At 44.5% G+C, this 19,403-nt stretch overlaps 1 protein-coding gene across 5 annotated transcripts in view; it reads right to left on the bottom strand.

Annotated features, from left to right (window-relative positions):
- CDON (cell adhesion associated, oncogene regulated) overlaps positions 1-19,403 on the bottom strand; it is a 106,005-nt gene that overhangs the window by 42,939 nt on the left and 43,663 nt on the right. For 2 of the 5 annotated variants that reach the window (XM_077306428.1, XM_077306427.1), the window contains exon 1: positions 3,848-4,134. The exons of 1 other annotated variant lie outside the window; for it this stretch is intronic. The gene's annotated coding sequence lies outside the window, so the exon portion shown is untranslated. Of the gene's footprint in view, positions 1-626; positions 840-3,183; positions 3,205-3,847; positions 4,135-19,403 lie in introns of those variants that run through there. 2 more of the 5 variants (XM_077306432.1, XM_077306429.1) reach the window with 2 other exon arrangements.

The raw sequence follows: 19,403 nt of genomic DNA, 5'->3' as shown, positions 1-19,403 counted from the left end.
GACTATCAAAAATTGGGGGGGATAGGAAAGGAAACAAAATTAATTGACTAAAGAGAAGACTGAAAGGCTAATATCTTGGCGTTCATGGTCAGGCAAGGTGCACTTGTACTGTTCAGCTGATTGCTTCTCCTGGAAACTAAACCCTGAATCATTAACATTATCAAATACCCAGACGAAGATCCAAAGTACTGGATGCTAAAGGAGCCAATTGCTGAAATAAATTCTAAATCATTCAGCACAACAAGGTAATAATAAAGTTTTTCTGACAAGCATAATGCAATTTATAACCTCATGCTTTAAATCCATTTTAGATATTAATGTTGCTATTGTAATAAGTTTCAATAATTCCAACGACAAACACTCACAAGTTAAATAAAATTTTGGTAAATCACCACCCAGATAGCCTTCTCCCACTGGAAAAAAAGAGCATATTTATAACTTCTTGTTTTTAACTGGCAGATTCTGTTTTTAAAAAGGGCAATGCCTCAAAGGCTTTCCAAAGCACATTCTTGCCCAACTGACCACAAAGTTATTTAACATCACAGAAGAGAAACAAAAACCATATCAACTGACAAATCACAAAACATATACCATCACCTATTATGTCCTGCTTTTTAGAAACTCACCAAGTATAAAAGCTTATTGTTGGTTTTCCACCAGTGTGCCTCTTCAAGTCAAAAGACAGGGAATCAGATGGCTTCGATAATAAAGGTGAGTGAGCTAATTTTAGTACTCCAAGAACAGCACAATCCTCCTTTAAATGATAGTGTCTGCCTATTAGTATTCTTTGGGGCTGGGCTTTTCTCTTACCAGATAAGCTATTAAGTCATGCCTTGATTTTAGATCTGCCAACATATGGATTCTTCTAGCGCAGCCTCCCCCACCTATCATCAGGAATGATATACTTCTGGTTCTATTTCCCCCCACCCGACCCCCCCTTACTACTAAAAAAAGGCACTGCAGGGCAGAAATTCCTCAGGTGCTTGCTAATGGAATTCCCAGGGTCTATGAGCCGCTTCGGGGATCAAGAGATCTCCTAGCCCCTGCTGGGGTAAGAAGCAACGAGTCTGTTCCATTTAATCAAATACAGAATGAATTTTCAGCCCTATTCACTAGGCTGTCTCCAGGGCTCCTAAAAACCACCAGGGAGCTAGAATCACACTAATGTGGCTCTTTCAGGCACATATAATTAGTTTGATTTTAAACAGCCACATTACTATCACCTCAGTACTATTACTCAAACTGTGCAAAACCATGATCCTATATGTTTCAAGAAAGAAAATGCTGAAGTTAGGAAATAACAACACAACTCTGTTATGTATGCTGCACAGGCACTGTTCCAATATGCATGATTTCATACCTACAGTAGAGCACGCCACTCTAACACATGCAGTATTAAATAGAGTGATTCTTTTAGCTGCTTTAAAATGAAACCCTTTACACGGGCCACTTCAGTATACATACCACCATTAAATACATTCTGATGGTTTGGAATTTAAATTCATAATGGCATGTACTGCTTTGCTGACAATGTGCACTGAGGAATGTCAGATTACATACCCTTCCAACAGGAATTTTAGACTGGGTTATCTCATAGCTTTACAGTGAGAATAGTGTGATATTACTTGTTCTGGTAAAGAGAAAACTCATTATCAACTGTGTTGCTGACCTGGACAAAGAAACCTGTCTAAACAAAGTCAATCTAGTACCTGTCAAGTCAAACCACCTGCAAGAATGCCGAAAACCTGAACAGTACAGCAGAAAAACCAACTAATATATGAGGGAAATTTTCTGATTCTATGCATCTCTGATTATAGGGGGAAAGTACATATGAATACCAGTTTAACAACAATATCCAAACCTAAGTTACACAAACACAAGGGTCACACCTAGTCTTTTTGTGGCACAAGCAAATCAACACACAAATGTTGAGGGTGCAACAGTTAACACTTTGATTTGAGCTTCCTCTGACCTAGATGTAGAATGTAGAGTCCAGTGGCACCATTAAGACCAACAAAGTTTTATTCAAGGTATGAGCTTTCATGTGCATGATTGTATCAGAGGAAGTGTGTGTGCGCACAAAAGTTCATACCTTGAGTAAAAATGTTGGTCTTAAAGGTGTCACTGGACTGTAAAGTTGTTCTGCTGCTTCAGACCAACATCACTACCCACTTGAATCTATGACCTATATGTATTAAGACATCACTCTTTGCATTTTCAGTTAATTAAGATGCACTTGACACCAGGAATTCTCTTATGTAATCCCAAAAAATCACTGAATCCTACTGCTGACCTAAGTGGCAAACCACTCCTCTGGAATTAGGCACAGAGAAACAAAAAGCATTCCCATCTTCAAGTATTTTCTTTTGCACACAACTCATTTGGATACTGTGCAATTTTAACATGTGCATAGCAGATAGCACGCACGCAGGCCACTCCTGGTAAGAATGCGTTCTAGCTGAGGAGCAGTTAACAGTTAATTTAAAGTTTCCAGACAAAACATGATGTTTCATCTTAGCCCAAATGAGAAGAACCTCCCAATATGTTGCTGCTAAAAATACTCCTTAAGAAAAACAAGATGCCATGTTCAAAGAGAAATGTACCAGAAGTTGAAAGAGTTTGAAGTTGACAAGCAAGTCTCTCAGTCATATTTCCCATTCCAGATCAGTTTTATTGAGGGCATGTTTAATCAGGAAGACAGCAAGATGTGACAACTGCTTAGGAACCAATTACCTGGTTCTCTAGAATTCCATTCTGGGATACGCAGCATCAACACCCAAGTGCTGTCACTAGTACACCGTTCCTATTCTCCCACCCAGCTACATGCATAACAGCTTCTGAAGATGAATCACACACAAGAGGAGCACCGTCTCCTGAAGGGCCACTGGTACCGCTGTCTTCAACCCCAAGAAAGGAGCATCTACTTCCCTGCTGACGCAGAAATATTTCAGAACTGCAGCGTAAAGCAGGCAGAGTATACTTTAGCAGCAAAGCAATTTGAAATCAAACCAGTCAAAGGGACACAATATGCAACGGATGCCAAGACAGAGTACATGTTCTAGCCTATGTTTCCCATCCACCATCTCCAATTCCTCTTAAGAGTTACTGAACCAGGGGAGCTGCATGGATTACAAATCTAAAACACAAACCAGACCAGTGATCTGCACTGCAAGGCCCAGTTACCTGGAAGTTGGTGAAGCCTAAGGAGGGAGGTGCTCTCCTCAAACAGATAACAGGCTTTCCCTTTAAATGTCCACTTTAGATAAGGATGGATGTCTGGATGGTGCAGATTTCCCAAACAGCCATATAACCACAACACTTCCTCCTTCCACCATTCTAAGGGGAGCTTCCAAACCAACTCCTCCTCCCTCCCTCCCTGAGACATGGGGGCGAGTGATTGCAGACTAAGCAGACTCTACCCCCCCCTTCCAATTCCAAAGGGGCTCAACGATGTCAGCGTATCCCCCCACACGTGGGCTAACGCACGCTCCAAGAAGAGCCCCCTGTCTCGCCCAGCTGCAAAAGCGCGCTGGACGTGCACTAGCCATCCTGTGCGGAAGGAGAGCGCCAGCCCCGCACCGGCTGCAACGCCCGAGCTCCGCAGCCCTTGCAAAGGGCACAGCCCCGTCTCGCGGCATGCCGCGCTTTGACACTCCAGCGGGGAGGGGGAGGCACAAGGCAGACCCCCCACTCTCCCCGGAGCGGAGCCAAGCCGGCTGTGCTCCAGGGGCGCGCGGCAGCCGTGCCAGCCTCGGAGGTGCCACCGGCCGCAACCTCGCGAGCTCCTCCCGCGCGCTGCCTCCAGGAGCCGGGGCGGGCCTCGCCGGTCTCCCCCTCCCCCGCTCACCTCTCAGCAGCGCCCATAGAGCCCTGGCTCCCGCTCGGCAGCCGCCCCCCGGCACATTCCAGAGAGAACAGGCGAGGCGGACGGGAGCCTCCATCCAACACCGGCGAGCCCGTCCCGTCCCGTCCTTGCCCCGCCGCCGAACGCGTCCCCTCACGCACTGAGGCGGCCGGCGGGGGCAGCGCGCGAGACAGCCAGCTCGCGCGCCCGGCGCTGCTGCCAGAAGCCTACGGAGGGGGGTACGCTCCGCCCCCCGCGAGCCGCTTCCAATCCGCCCGCTCGCCCGCGCATGCTCCCCATGCACGAGCGCGCGCTCCTCCGGGCCGGCCTCTGCGCTCTAACCTGGGCTCGGCCCCGCCCACCGCCTTCGCCCCGCCGAGCGGCGGTTATTGGCAGTTCGTCCTCCCCTCCCACCTTGGGCTCCCCTTGGAAGGGAATGTACCAACGGAGCGCAGCTGGGAGGGGTGGGCGCGGGGAAGGAGGCGAGGGCTGCTGTCCAAAGTCACTCCTCGCCCTACTCGGAGGCTAGACCGGCTGGCGCGACTTGTCTTGGAGGGAAATGCCGGGCTTCCAAGGGCAGGCGGTGCTGTTAGTAAGCCCCGAGAGAGGGATGAAGGGATCCGGCTGCCCCTGGGGTGTGCGTGGGCACGGCCACCCTGGGGAGTGGGAGGGGGGGACCTGGAGGGAGTTGAAAGGTGTGAAGTTTCCTCAAGGAGGGCTAGGAACTTGTCCAGTATCAGGGTCTAGGAACAGACACGTTTTTGTGGCAGCAGCATAAGCATCCATCCATCATGTGATTTAAAGAGCAAAATTTAGGAACATATATTGAATGTTATATATATATATATATGTATGTATGTATGTATGTATGTGTATATATATAAACATTTGTTATTGTTAGGTGCGAAGTTGTGTCCGACCCATCATGACCCCATGGACAATGTCATAAAAACATTATTAAGAATATATATGTTCCTAGTTTTTGCCCTTTAAATCACATTAAGATTATATGTTTTATAATATAATATTTTATATGTATAAAAAGGTAAAGGTAAAGGTATCCCCTGTGCAAGCACCGAGTCATGTCTGACCCTTGGGGTGACGCCCTCTAGCGTTTTCATGGCAGACTCAATACGGGGTGGTTTGCCAGTGCCTTCCCCAGTCATTACCGTTTACCCCCCAGCAAGCTGGGTGCTCATTTTACCGACCTCGGAAGGATGGAAGGCTGAGTCAACCTTGAGCCGGCTGCTGGGATTGAACTCCCAGCCTTATGGTCAAAGCTTTCAGACGGCTGCCTTACCACTCTGCGCCACAAGAGGCTCTTTATATATATACACACACATTATATACAGTATTTGCTGGCATATAAGACTACTTTCCCCCCCTGAAAAACATGCCTCCAAGTGGGGGGGGGGTCGTCTTATACACCGGGTGCACTTCAGTTGGGATAGACATAGTTGCCCATAGTGGCCCATAGTACTGTATTTTGAGTGGAAATGTTGGGGGGTCGTCTTATACGCCGGCAAATACGGTATATATATATACACACAGAAGCTACCCCAACGTAGGTAAAAGCAACCAAAATTAACCTACCTAGAATAAAGCAGATTTGCTTGAAGCTGCACTGAGCATGAGGGCATACCAAGCTGCATAAGAATTTCACCAATCCTCCAGAAAAGAGTAGTGAAGCCTATTCAAAGGTGGCCCAAAGGTGGTAGGAAAGGGCCTTGCCTCAGAAGGGTCTTGCTTCAGATGAATGCTTGAAAGACAGGAAGTGAGGGAGAGAGGCTTGCATCCTCTCTGCCTGACTCCCCGCTGAACTTCTCCCATTTCATGCAGTGGAATGCAGCTCTTGCATGGGGAAGCCCTGCTCTGGTCTTCACTACTGCATCTCTCCACCCTGGGAGGGCATGTGACTCACATTTCTGTAAGAATGAAGAATTTTTAAAGAATTTTTGAGAAGAATTTTTGCCCACCTGCTCAGAGAGAGCACTATGTTGCTTCTGCCCAATATGTTCTCATTCTGTCCAAGAATGTCAAAAGGGCCAGAGTATATAGGCGCACAGTGGCACAAGGTGGTAGTAAGGACCATGCTAGTTCAGAATGCAGAGGGGGGAGGTAATTTTTAACAAAAACATTCCATTGTTAAAAACTGCCAGCAAACAAAAATCATGGCAAGAGACAACCAGCTGGGTTAGAACTTTTCCCTCTAAAATGCTAGTTTTCTACTGGCTTAAAGTTCAAAGTGGTGCAATCCATTCTATTATCTCTTTTCTGCTTTACTGTCATTATCTGTCTAAGGAACTATAGTTACATTCAGCTCAAAGAATCACTTCCTTGACTATGCTTTCTGTAATTCTATTTTTCCAGGTACGTAGGCCTGCATCTTCCGGCATTGGTGCTTGCTTAGATACTCTGCAGAGTTGGGTCAGGATTCCTTCCTGTCCTGGATATGATGCTAGATAGAGACAGGGAAAGCAGCAGAGGCTACCTGGAAGCTCCATGTTCATCAAGTGTTGGGACTGGTAAAGCTCTGTAACTGGGGACTACTTTGCTGTTGTTACCAAGTTGAAAGCCACTACAATGGGTTTGATATGCCTTTCAGCTACTTAGAGCTAAGCTATATACATTCTTGTGGCAGCGACATAAGCTTATACTTTGAATTCAGGAAAGTAATGTGTTCACTAATGGTGTTACAATTCATAAGCACTTATCTGGATAAGAGCCAGGCAATGTCTGACATTCCCAACCACCCTTTCTCCAAACCTTCAGAATATTTATTTTAAAACTTGGGGGAGCCAGAGGTGGGGTTTAGAAAATGTTTCCCTTAATTTAAACCTTTTGTTTTCAATTTACTATTCATCTATATATAAGGCCGGTGATGAAAACTCTTGTTTTGTCTAGTGATGTTAATCCTTGCAAAATGCTTATTTTTAGACTGCCCTGGAGTCAGCCAAACATGCAGCAGCCCACAATCTGTCTTCTTTCCGACAGGGAGAATACAAACCTCCATCATTTTCGTGTTTTGTTGTTAGTTTTAAAAGCCATTACATTCAAGTGGATTCTAAACACAGCTTTTCAAATTGTACCACCCCTGGGTGAATCATTCCAGTTCTGAACTGACTGTTGCGTATTGTGCTGGTATTGCTAGCAATATTGCACTGTATAGTTGTTCTTTTTTGTGTCTGGAGTGCCAAGAAGAGATGACGAGTTGGATAACTATGAGTTGGAGACAGAAAGCAGGTTCTAGGCTGCATCTGTATGAACACACAACAAAGTTTGAGACCAACAAAATTTAATTCTGAGTATAATCATTCCTGTACACGTATTTATTTATTTATTTAGATTTCTATACTGCCCATTTCTTTGCAGCTCTAGGCGGTTTACACTGAACATTACATAACTTACATGGAACATTATACAGACTATAACATCAAAACAACTTTCAATAAAACATATACTTCTTCAGGTGTCACTGGACTTGAACTTTATTCTGCTTCTTCCGTAAACACGGTTAGATAGTCTGGTAAGAGCTACTCCAGCTACTCTGTAGAAATCCACACTTGGCTGGATAGTGTATAAAGATTTTGATCCCATGACAGTTTACGGAGATTAGTCAAACAAATGGATAGGGATATATGAAAAGGGTGAAACTCATGTTGACCTCTTCTTAATTTCCAATCAGATTCAGCTAAATGGCTCTCAATTTGCGCCAGTGCCAAGTATAGAATCAAAGTTCTGGTGTTCCTCTTGAAGTTTCTCAATCCCCCATAGAGATTGACAACATGTATTGGTTTATTATAATTTTTATGGCACAGGGCAATTTTTATTTCAGAATTTGTCATGCGTATCATCACTGTGATCCCTGAGGATGTGAACCTCTGATGCAGCATTCCAAATGGCTGATGGAAAATATATTAACTCAGCCTTGCAGAGGACTTCCAATTCTGGTGCAGTCCTGTACAGAGTTATGCCAGTCTAAACCTACTGAAGTGTAGTTCATTCCACATAGTATTGTACCACCAGTTTATTAGCCCTGCTACCTGCCCTAGCCTGTAGGCTGCATAGCAGTATGTGGCTGATATTTTTCAAAGGAATGCGGTTCCACACCTTTTCGGGCAATGGTGAACCTTTCACCATTGGTCAGCCAAAACTTCTGGGGCCTGGAGAAAGTCCCACATACATGATCTCCCCCCTCCTCCATTTTATACTCACAACAATCCTGTGAGGTAGGTAAGAGACGCTAACTGGACCAAGGTCACCCAGTGAATTTTATGGGGAGAAGGGTGTGAACCTAGAGCCCCATCCAACACTCTAACCATGACTTCACACTGGTTCACAGACTGGTGCATTGTTTACAACATAGCCTGCTATTTTGTAACATTTTCCCTCAAAGAGATCTAGGAACATGTTAAGTGTGTGTGTGTTTTCATCATTAGGGAACGGCAAGACAGAAGATATAGATTCCTTTGGCCCTTACAACGGTTAAAGTTCTCAAGGTTGAGAACTGAAGATGATGAAGGAAAGTCCTCTAGATAAGATTGTCAAGTCATGAGACTCTGAGATCCTGAGCTGCAGAGGGAGGAGAATGGTGGAGGCAGGGTGGGGTGGGGGGAGCAACAATAATACAAATTCCATATTTAATTAAAACCCCAATAAACTCCCTAACAAACCCTCCAAGATTGAGGACTAAAATGCTCTCTGACCTAGGGGTGGGGATGCAAAGATGTAAATGTCCAGCCTGGGGAGGGGCCACCTTGATCTTGGTCTTAGTGTGGAAACGGGACGAAAAAGTCACTTTAAAAATGTAAATTTGAACAATATTACTAGTGCAGAAACAAGTTTCTAAATACCACAGTGCTCTTTTTTGGCTAATAAGTGCTTATTTATTAAATATATTTTATACTGCCTCTGCAATCTGTAGCATTACATCAGTGTCTAAATGAACTTATGGCATGACTAAAAGGAAATCTTTATTTTTGCTTTTAAAAATAGGGTGGAGACTACCCTTGAGAATTGGGAAACATTTCCTTACTGGTCAGTCAACAAAAAGGTCTATTCCTTCATGCCCCTTTTTTCCTTTTCTTCCTTTCATTCCTTTTTGGGGGGGGCAGCATACTGGAGATGATTGTCAAACCCACCCATAGCTATCAACCATCGACAACACAAAGTACTCATAACACACCAGAAACCTAGTAAGTCAAAGAAATAAAAAAATAATAATACTAGCATGCTTCTGCTGTTTGATCTTTGTTTGGCATGGCTTCTTGCCCCCTTTGCATAGGTATTAATAATGTGGGTTTTCCTCTGTAGAAAGTAGGGATGCCCAGGGACCGCTTCTAATCCAGTCCCCTGCCAGGATGCACTCTATACCCCAGCATGGTGCTCTCTCCATCTCTCCTTCTGTTCCCTAAGGAAAGGGTAGTCCTGCTGACAGCAGTGGCTCAGACTCAGGCCGAGCTTCTTAAAGTAAACCACAATGCGATTGTCTATGGTTGCAGATTAAAGTCCTTTCTCTCCGCTACCTGTCTGCTGGAGCAGTGTCGAAGAGGATGTGTAGAACCAGGAGAGGCCATTCAATACACCTCCGTTCACATTCTTCTACCTGCATTCCTGGATGTGTCATTTCTCCCCCCATTTATTTCAACTGGATTTGCCAGAAGCTTAACGGGGAGCTAATTAGCACCCTCAAAGGGCTGTTTTTTTCTACCATACCTTTACAAAGAGTTTACGTCCTGATTAAAGTCAGGTGCCTCAGGACACCCTCCCCGTTCAATGCGTCCTCTTGCATTCTTTGGGAATTAAGCCAGGAGGAGGAAAAGGGGGAAATGCACGCACACGTGTGCACACACACACACACACAATTTTCTTCTCTTTAATCTTAGGAAAAACAAAAACAACCCAAAAAACGAAAGCCGACTTAACTCACTCCTAGAAAGTTTAAAGCACTTAACTTTGCCTGACCTGTTGTCTGAAGACAGGAAGCTCAACCAACCGAGCCTCTCTGCCCATGATCCTTCAGGACAAAAGATCGGCTGCTTTCTGCTTTGTTTTTATTTAGGTGGAATTACTTGCCTTTGACACCCTGGTTCCACTCCTTCAATAAATCAAATGACTGAAGATAATAAGGGCACAATCTGAAAACCGGCTTGTAAGCCCCTATGTCCATTGAAGTTAATGGGATTTACAAGGCTGTGAATGGTTTCAAGATTGCAGCCAAAGTTGGTAGGAGGGGGTTCATCTGTCTTTTAACAAGAAGATATTTCATTTGTCAGCTCCACTACACTGAAAATTGCCTTCCCTTCCTGCCCCATATTGTGCTTTGATAACTTGAAGCAGTTAGTGATTTGGAGAATATCCATGCCATCAAAGTCCTACAATGCTTGCCTTTGGACTTTAACACCTATTGATTGTATGAATAGGTTAGAAGCAAAATGATCCTATTAGAATTTCTGCTTGACTCAGAGCGTGGTCCTTTCATACACTGATATGGACACATATCCCCCGGCCCATGTCAAAGAGTGAGGGCTATAAGTCAGGTTGTGACCCTAAACTGTAAGGCAAAGTTTCCCAAATGTTCAACATTTGGAGCATAACATTCTTCTATAGATTAGGAGCCACTGACTTGGATGAATGATGCACTTTCAACCATCTTTCAATGCACTTTTCAAACAGATTTTACTGCATGAAATGGAAAACAATCACTAAAGTGCACTGAAAGGGTACTATTATGTGTGTGTGGAAGCACCCTTGATCGGTGTCAAATCTATATTGTTTGGGGCACCAGGCAAAGACAGTACTTTCTTGAGGTCTCGCAGTTTGCTTCACTACTCTGCCTTCTTATTAGTAATCTTTGCTTTTTGTTTCAGGAGGTATTTTAATGCTGTTATGGGGACATTAAAGGTATCTTATTTGGACGGATGCATTTTATCGATTGTTTTTTTTTTTCTTTTGGGTGGCCAGGATGTATTATTAATTTTATTATATTGTTCCTTTAATGTTTACATTGTAAGACACCCGGAATACAGTTATAGGGAGACAGACAGGACACAAACATTTTAAATTTAGAAGAAAAAAAAATTCAACTTCTAGGATTAATGTTATCAGTTCTCCTAGTTAAATCAGAATTATGCAGGAGATAAACTCAGGCCAGAGGAGAATTCTAAAAGAATGTAAGACTGGGAGAACTCCTTTATCTCTTATCCCTAGGCCAAAAAGATATAATAAATGCAACGGGCAGAGAGGTTATTGCAGTGCTAAGCAGAGATATAACATAAACGTCAGTGGGTTGAGAAGGTACTGCCTGCTAATTTTACCAGGCATATTAAATTCCACTCAGAGTGGAGTTTGGATACCCCTGGTGCACAGTATGATTCCTCAGATTGAGAAAACACACATTCAGAATACATAGATTTGTATAAGTCCTCTCTAGAACAATTTAGAGATGGCTTGGCATCATGGGATAGACTTTCTGCAGAAGTCCTGAGACCTCCCCCCAGAAATCAAAATGGTCTCGCTTTTGCTGCACCTGTGTGTAGAGACAGGAAGGCTGACGTTGCTAGCAGCTGGAATAGAGACATGCTGTTTTCGATGACAGCTCATGGAAATTTTCTTTTACTCAACTGGCAGAGCAGCTGCTATTTGACTGTTAAGAGTTCAAGCGTCCATTGAATGGATTCCTTGTAATGTAGCCAGACCCCTTAACACAGTGACTCTTGCTGTAATTTTTAAAGGCCCGTGATTCAATCATTCCTAGCCTCAGGGGAAAGGACTAGAAGAGAGGTAGACAGACACCAGGGTTGCCAATGGCTGCGACTTAGGGAAGAGGAAGGTTCTTTCCAAGGAGGGGACCTTCAAATTCCATGTGCCTCTGGGGAGGAAATACATGGTCTTGCAAATAACATAGATACCACGGCATGCTTTAAATGAACATTTGGCAATCAGGCTGGGACGATCCTGGAGATTCTCTCTTGCAAGATGTGATTTAACAGGGCCTCTCCATCCCCCTCCTAAAGTTCCATTACTCAGACATCTGTGACTCACCCACGCTACTTAAGTAGATGTATTAGGGGGATAAATTAAAAACTAACATGCCATACATCTCTAATGAAACAAGATTTTTTTTGATTAATGACCTGCTGTTCAGAGCAATCTCTTTTGGAATGAGCAGCTCTCAGAACATTAGCCACACCACCAGCTGTAGACAGCTTCCTGCTCGCCATGCACTAGAAAATTCGAATTACTTGCTAATGAACATGCTCTGTCCTTATGCTGGTGACATGGCTGGGCCTGTAGGATCACTGGCCCCAGTCCTGCCAACTATTTGCATGCAACAATGCGCAGTCTCAGGGAGGGAAGTGACCCTTATGAGCATCAAAAGGCACATCCAGCAAGATCGCTGAGAACAAGATAGACACTGTCAGATGTTCATCCAACAAGCAAGCTATGTTTGTGTCCATGGATCCTTCTTGCTGAATTGGGGTGGTAGTCCTTTCTGGAAAGCAATGTGCACCACCACCCACTTTCCTTTTCTACCTTCCCTGCACCCCAGTCTTGCCTGACAATGTGATATTTAAACTTTCCCCATTACCTCCTTCGATCCACTACTAGAACTATGAAAATCACAAAAAACTATTTGAACAGAAGGCTCCTCCTTGGCTGTCAGTTCCAATAGAGTCCTACCAGCCATGGATTGGTATCAGCCATCGAGTGAAACACTAACTGGATCTATCCCCACAATAATCTAGAAGTGATGCTTTCCAAGTGTACACAAAGCTCAGAATGCTATATGGCTCCTCGAGTGCAGTTAGCATGGAAGGAAGAAAAAAAAAACCCAACCCTTTACTTTGATGGGGAACAAACAGGGAGTTTGATTCTGCTGTCTGGGAAGAAGGTCATGGGGAAATGTAAAATCTGATTGTCCAGCAAGACTGGGGTGGAGAGGGTGGGAAAGGAGAGAGAAAATAAGGTAGGCAGGTGCACTGTGTGTTCTCCACCCAGTCATTTTGTAGCATGGATGGATTGGGCCCCGGAAAGAGGGTGGCGGTGGTAACAGAGAGGCTGCATCCAGCCTTCCCTTCCCTTCCCTTCCCTTCCCTTCCCTTCCCTTCCCTTCCCTTCCCTTCCCTTCCCTTCCCTTCCCTTCCCTTCCCTTCCCTTCCCTTCCCTTCCCTTCCCTTCCCATGATGGTGTGGATGATGGGGACAGCACGTACACCATCTTCCTTTTTCTCTCCCTCACTTCTCCATCTAAGATTACCCATCTCCAAGTGGGGCTTGGAGTTATCCCAGAATTACACTGGATGTCCAGACTACCGTGGAGGAGATGACACCTTTGGAAAGTAGGCTGCATGGCATCACATCCCTGCTGACCTCCCTCCCCAGCACCCCTCTCCCATCCCCAGAAATTTCCCAAGCCAAAGTTGGCAGCTCTGTCTCCATACACCCAGTTATACTTTCAAAGTTTCTCCAATTATTTCTTTCCAGCTGGCAGAATTATAACTCCCTTTTGTTCCCCACCAAAGTAAAAGGTTTTGTGTATTAGTTCACTGAATGAAAGGAAACAGAAAGGCAGGCTTGCAAGGGGGGGCAGATGTAGAAACTGACTAGACCTTTAAAAAATTGACAAGCAGCTGCTAAGCCGTTTTCCATATTGTCGAGCGCTAGGGCAGTCTCGGCCACTGTGAACAATGGGAGGATGGCAGAAGCTGTAGAGTGGACAGAATAACCTTGATGTGGGCTGGGAAGTGACCTTCAAGGGGTAGCAAAAGAGCAAAGAAGAATCCAAAGGAATCTGTGTGCTTTTGAATTATTTTGGGTTTTGAGGAAAAATGAGGGAAATAACAGCACAAAATCACTCTCAGAAAACCAGGAGAAACAGCATCCAGAAAGCAAACTGAGTGCTGAAGGGAGGAATATCAATGCAGAACAACAAAGAAAACCCAATGAACATGCATGGTGAAAGCGAGGGGAAAACATAGTATGCTTTGTAGCTAAGTGGGGATTTGGACTTTGGTTAAGCTGTTAGAAAAGCATTCGAACGTTATCTGAATTTTTGTCACTTACCGAAAATTCTTTGGATTTTAGGCAAAGCCAAAAGGATTTCGATTCTGAACGTGGTTTTCATTTTCAAACCCTAACCAAGTGAAAGTTTCCTAACTGCTAACAAAACCTCATGTGAGGTTTAAAAAAAAAAAAAAAACACGACCCCCCTCTCCCGGCAGAACATTATGATAGATTTTTTAATTTAACCGTAACAGCCCAATTTCCAGAACAAATAACAAAAATTAAACAGGGTAAAAGTATGCGCCGCATGAGTCACTGGGTTTGCTTGATATCTTTTGCACTTTCAACTATCGCAGCCTTGTGAATGATGAAAATGTTTTGCTAACAAGATCTGGCAATGTTTTGCTTCAGTCTGCTCCCCCTTCCAAATATGGCCTGAGGATTGGCACAATGAAGGCAAAACTGGCAGGACTTTTTCAGATCATATCTCCAGCGTGCTGGAACACAAAGCATTTATTCTGCTGCAAGTGAATACAATATTGTTAGTCATCCAAGACTTCAAGTAGGCTTGCAATCTGCTTTTTCTCTTTCCACATGCAGTATTAAATTCGGTGTGTGCGCCGCATACACACACAGTTTCTTTCCAGATTGTTGCAGCACTGACACTTTTCAGTTTAGGCATATTACATTTTAAAAAATACAAGATGGAAAGGTGAGAAGTCAGTGGAGAGAACAAGTCTGTGTCCAGTGGCACTTTTAAGGCCAACAAAGTTTTATTCTGGATATAGAGGAAGAAAGAGAAGAGTCGTTTTTTTTATACCCTGCATTTCACTTCCTGAAGGAGTTTCAAAGTGGGTTCCCTTCTTCTCCCCACAACAGACCCCCGGTGAGGTTGATGAGGCTGAGAAAGTTCTGACAGGACTGCTCTGTGAGAACAGCTCTAACAGGACTGTGACAAGCCCAAGGTCATCTGGCTGGGCTGCACGTGGAGGAGCGGGGAATCAAGCCCGGCTTCCCGGATTAGAAGCTGCCCCTCTTAACCACTACACACCATGCTGGCTGTAAGCTTTTGTGTATATGTCTTAAAGGTACCACTGGACACAAAACTCTGTTCTGCTGCCTCAGGTCAACACGGCTACCCTCCTGAATCTACCTGTGGAGAGCAGACATGGTTTAGCCATTGTTTAAGGAACAATGGGAGTCCCTCTCCATGCCAACAACACAGACAGGTAGAGAAGCACCACGTTGCTCTCCTTTCAGGAGGTTACAATAGTCCTTTTAAGAGAGGTTTGGCCAATAATGTAGGTTTCATTTTTTTTTTAAAGAATGCATTTTTCTCATGGGAAAATTTTTGAGATTCTTGTGCCAGCAATTATTTAGAAAGAAAATTATCTTTAGAAGTTAATTTGATGAGGTACTGAGAATTCCCTATTTATTCCGTTCTATTTCTATCCACTTTCTTTCCAAGGGTATGAAGTGGGTAACCGCAGTTAAAAATAAATGAAAAACACATTTAATTTTTTTTTTAAATCCCACAAACAAGTTAAAAGTTACCTCTCGCCTTCTTAATATAGGCCATTGGAGCCTGGTCAAAAGAGGAAAGTTTGACAGCTTTTCTGGGACAAGCTGGAACTTCAATGGATTCCTTAGGGAAGGGAGTTCCACCGCTGTCATGATTAAGGCTAAGTCCAAACAGGCCCTCTAACCTGGAAGCTTTGTTTACATGCTGGGAAGTTGGACACCTTCTTTCCATCAGGGAAGATTTGGGTGTGCAGATAATCTGGATGTGGCAGGGAAGTGCCTGGATCATTCCTGTTAAGAGTTATGTACATAAACTTTTATGAATTGCCATTAAGGTTGCCAACTCTAGATTGGGAAATATCTGGAGACTTTGGGGGTGGAGCCTGAAGTGGATGGGATTTGGCACGGAGGGAGGGACCTCAGTGGAGTATAAGGCTATGGAGTCATTTTCTCCAGGGATACTGATCTCTATTACCCGGAGATCAGCTATAATTCCAGGGTCTCCCCAGGTCTCACCTGGTGACTGGCATCCCTAATTACCATTTTATACTATTTTGGGAGCATGTTGGAGGCTCATGATTCAGACCACGCAATACAAACAGCACAACCAATGGGGGCTTGTTGAATTAGTTTGCATACATTGTGGTTTATTTTTTCTTCTTCTGTATTTGCAAACGACCATCTGCTACGCAGTTCCTCCACGGCCATCCGGCTATAGAGATACCTACAAAGGGAACTTTCTTTCTGCTGGGAGATGGAAAAGAGGTAAGAAAGCAACCAGTATGTTGCCAAGCAAATAGATCTGAGTGTATGCTCAAGCCCATCTTTATTTGCATCAAGGACATTAATCCACTGCACAAACCCCAGTTTATTCTGATATCTGAATGTAGCTTTCTGTATCATTACATTTTCCAGAGTGTAACCCTGGCATTGAAATAGGTTCCAAGCTTGAATCTCACACCAAACCCTTATCTTATCAAAAGAAGATGCAGTTTCCAAGTACTCGGCTCTGTTGGTTCTTGTTTCACTGCCATGGTCAAGGCTGGTCCTTAAAAGTTATAAGCTTGAATTTAGAAATATATTCAAACTATAATCTAAAGCAGTGGTCTCCAGCCTTTTTATTACTGGGGACCGGTCAACACTTGACAATTTTACTGAGGCCCGAGGGGGGGGTAGTCTTTTGCCAAGAAACGCCACCGCCTGAGCCCCTGCTCCACTTGCTTTCCCGCCGGCGCCCCTGATTTCCCGCTGCCCACTGGGGGGCGCTGCCAGCAGCAGCTGCGCAGTGCCACGCTGAGGGGGAGCCCCAGCCATGGCGGTCACCAGAGAGCACCAAAGGTGAGCTGGCGGCAGAATGGCAGGGCAGCCCCTGAGGCAGCAGCTGGGAAGGAGGACGAGGAGGAGCCCTATACCGACTGATCCACGGACCGGTACCAGTCCCCAGACTGGGGATTGGGGACAGCTGATCTAAAGGACTATGTTTTCAAGCATGATTTATAACATTTGGATCTTGGATATGAGAAAACCGTGTATCAAGGATTTCTGCTGTGCAACCCCCAATGAAATTATACAATTCCTATTCTAGTGGAGCCTGCGCAACAGGGAGTCCCATTGGATTGTGCTCACAGTCTTAAGATTGGCAGTAACCCTTGCAGATGTTACATCCACATGTTCCAGAGCTTCCCGTTGGTTGCCAGATCCTCCTAATGCACATAGTGGTCATGTTGTCTGAATAGGGATAGTGAGCATATTTTGCATAAAGCTTTGATATGTGTTGAATTAACCACTAGATTTTTCAGGGTTCTGGCTCACAGGCAGAATAGGTTTTTTTTTTTTATACCCCATTTTTCTCTACCCTACAGAGTCTCAGAGTGGCTTACGATCACCTTCCCTTCCTCTCCCCACAGCAGTCACTTTGTGAGGTAGGTGGGCGTTGAGAGAGTTCTGAGAGAACGGTGACTGGCCCAAGGTCACCCAGCAGGCTTTATGTGGAAAAGGAGGACAGTGGAATCAAACTCGGTTCTCCAGGTTAGAGTCCGGTGTGATCAACCACTACTCCATGCTGGCTACCAAAATTGTACAAAATAGCTCATGTCCCTGTTCAGAAAACATGGCAATTGGTGTCAGAAGGAGCACAGGTAGCATGCACTCCCAATGCATAACATTCATAAGCTCCTGGTCCATTGACCAGACTGGTTGAAAAAGGCTAAAAACAAAGTCACCCTTGTTCTCATCTTCATGAACTTTGCAAAGAATCCCTTGCAATCCCCGTGTGGTTCTTTGCCAGTAGAGATGTAAATAGAAAAGGCCCTGTGCCACATCAGAAACCAGCACGCCTCTTCTGAACCATGTCTCCCTGTTCCAATTGTATGATTAAGCAGAAAACTTTAAACGGCTCAAAATTATCTGTTTGCTTAGTGTCGGATGGCAGCGAAGGCTACGCCCAAGAGAAGACTATACTTTCCAACTTAAGAGATCTAGCATTATTTGTGTTGCTAGAAGGCTGAATTCCAAGGATGACTGTAGAAAGCAAGGATGATGTTTAACCTAACAGGCTAGAATCCCAAAGCATAATATTTACAGGAGTTTTCTTGGAGCAGCAATTACCCTCATTAGCCCAGGGCCTTACCACTTGCCTCCTGGGCTTCTAAACAAAACAAAAAAAGCTCTCCAGCAAGGGAACTGCGGGATGCATCAGCCCAGAGAGGATGATGGTGCTCTTCAAAGTCCCAAAAGATTATATTACTAGCAGCAGCGATACCCTTGTTGTTGGGGGGGGGGGGGAGGGGGGAGACTGAAGGTAAACGGAGATGTTAACTTGTTCAAGTCTCTCCAGGCTGGTAGCTGCTGACAGCAGACTTAAAAGGAAAGAGCAGAGAGATGGATGAGGCCAGAGAGGTGTTTTCCAGTGGTGTTTTCACTTAACGCCTGTTCTAACTGTGTAAATGTCAGACAGGAAAGCCTGCACAATATTCTATACACCACCAAATCATGGGATTGCCATATGTATCCTGGTAGCCATGAGAGTCTCTGGTTGCAAAGCAAATACAACATTTACCCCTCCCTTGTTGAGATAAGCTTTCTGGGACTCCGAGATACACCAAGTGAGACTTCAAGGGGGCATGAGGGGCTGTGGGGAGACAGCTCTGCTGGGTTCTTATTTGAAATGTCTTTTAGGAAAGTCCAGCGAGTTAGAATTCTCTAGGGTCTAGACATTAGGGAAACGATAAGGCTAAAAGAGGGCAAGCCACGTTTCTATGGAAACAAGAAGTGGCAGGAATCCCAAGAAAATGGCTGCCCATGTTGTGAATGGAGTCTACTCCATCAGAGAGTGTTTACTCTGGGCTTGGCTATATAAATAGCTACTGCTGTTTTAAGTTTTTTCCCCCCCTTTCCTGTGAAAGGATCTCACAGGCCAAGAATAAAATAAACAAAGCTGTGGGCTTCAGGCCTCTGTTTTTATTTTCTTCTTCAGATAGCACATTGGTTCTCTTACCATTTGGGATTGCTCCAGATTCCCCATGTCTACTATTCTCCGTTTTGTTTACATGATTAAGCAGCATTTTAAAGCCCCATAAAAACAGACACATTTCATCATGACTTGCTTAAGGATTTTCAAAATCGTTCCTCTAATAAATGCTAAATTCCCGATGCGGATAATTATTCCTTGTGGATTAAATGTCAAATAAACAGGGATCAGGAACCCATTTATAGTAAATCTCATCTTGGAAAGAACTGTGAAGCGCAGCCATGATCAGACTGTGTCCCTCTCACCTCCCTTACAGATCGCCACCACAATGGTTTTTGGGGGGTTGATTATGCCATCTTTGAGGGATGTGGGTCGAGAACGGCCTGGGCAGTCTGTGGTCCACCTGGAGTGGGAAAGCCCTGGAGGGCTAGAGATTGAACCTATGACATAGAGCAGGGGTAGTCAAACTGTGACCCTCCAGATGTCCATGGACTACAATTCCCATGAGCCCCTGCCAGCAAACGCTGGCAGGGGATCATGGGAATTGTAGTCCATGGACATCTGG

Source organism: Paroedura picta, chromosome 12 (assembly GCF_049243985.1).
Source record: "Paroedura picta isolate Pp20150507F chromosome 12, Ppicta_v3.0, whole genome shotgun sequence".
Lineage (NCBI taxonomy): Eukaryota > Metazoa > Chordata > Lepidosauria > Squamata > Gekkonidae > Paroedura > Paroedura picta.
The sequence above is the reverse complement of the archived record's forward strand: the minus strand, read 5'-3'. Positions and strand labels throughout refer to the sequence as shown.